Raw genomic sequence first — 1,112 nt, forward strand, 5'->3', positions numbered from 1 at the left:
TCTTAAATGCTAGGAATGTGTCTCAAAGGGCCACAACAGTCCTCCTTGTCTGCTCCTATGAACTATACCTCATCTGGGCAAAACATTTACAGAGACTGTTTCCCAAGTTAAAATGATGGCAATTTCCCAATGGGAAAGGGATGGAAAATTTCTCTTCTGTGGGGAGACGAGGGAAAGAATGATCCAAACCATGCAATTATTCTGGAAGGTAGACTAAGGAGAGAGGTTTAAGAACCTACACAGAATTGACTAAGGGTATGTCTACACAACGGGATTATTCTGTTTTTACAGAAACCGGTTTTGTAAAACATTGTATAAAGTCAAGAGCACGAAGCCACACTAAGCACATTAATTTGGCGGTGTGTGTCCATGTACCGAGGGTAGCGTCGATTTCCAGAGTGTTGCGCTGTGGGTAGCTATCCCGTAGCTATCCCATAGTTTCCGCAGTCTCCCTCGCCCATTGGAATTCTGGGTTGAGATCCCAATGCATGATGGGACAAAAACAGGTGGTGATTCTGGGTAAATGTCGTCACTCAATCCTTCATCCATGAAAGCAATGGCAGACAATCATTTTGCGCCCTTTTTCCCTGGATTGCCCTGGCAGACGCCATAGCATGGCAACCATGGAGCCTGTTTTGCCTTTTGTCATTGTCACCGTATGTGTACTGGATGCTGCTGACAGACACGGTACTGCAGTGCTACACAGCAGCATTCATTTGCTTTTGCAAGGTAGCAGAGATGATTACCATTCTTATTACACCATGTGCTATTGTAAATTAGCAATGAGATGATGGTTATCAGTCATTTTGCATCCTTTGCAATTGGAAATTGGCAATTATGGTTATCAATCCTTTTGTACTGTCTGCTGCTGTCATGGGTGCTCCAGGCTGGCCTAGCTGAACTTGGCTGGGGCTGCATGGACAAAAATAGGAATGATTCCCCCGGTCATTCCCTTCTTTATGTTTGTCTAAAAATAGAGTCAGTCCTGCCTAGAATATGGGACAAGTGTACTAGAGAACCAGAGAGCACAGCTGCTTGGGGTCAAAGCCCCAGAGATCCTGCAGAAATGATGAACTGCATGCCATTCTAGAGGCTGTCCGTGCAACAACCCC

The sequence above is a fragment of the Gopherus evgoodei genome, chromosome 2 (assembly GCF_007399415.2).
Source record: "Gopherus evgoodei ecotype Sinaloan lineage chromosome 2, rGopEvg1_v1.p, whole genome shotgun sequence".
Taxonomy (NCBI): Eukaryota; Metazoa; Chordata; order Testudines; family Testudinidae; genus Gopherus; species Gopherus evgoodei.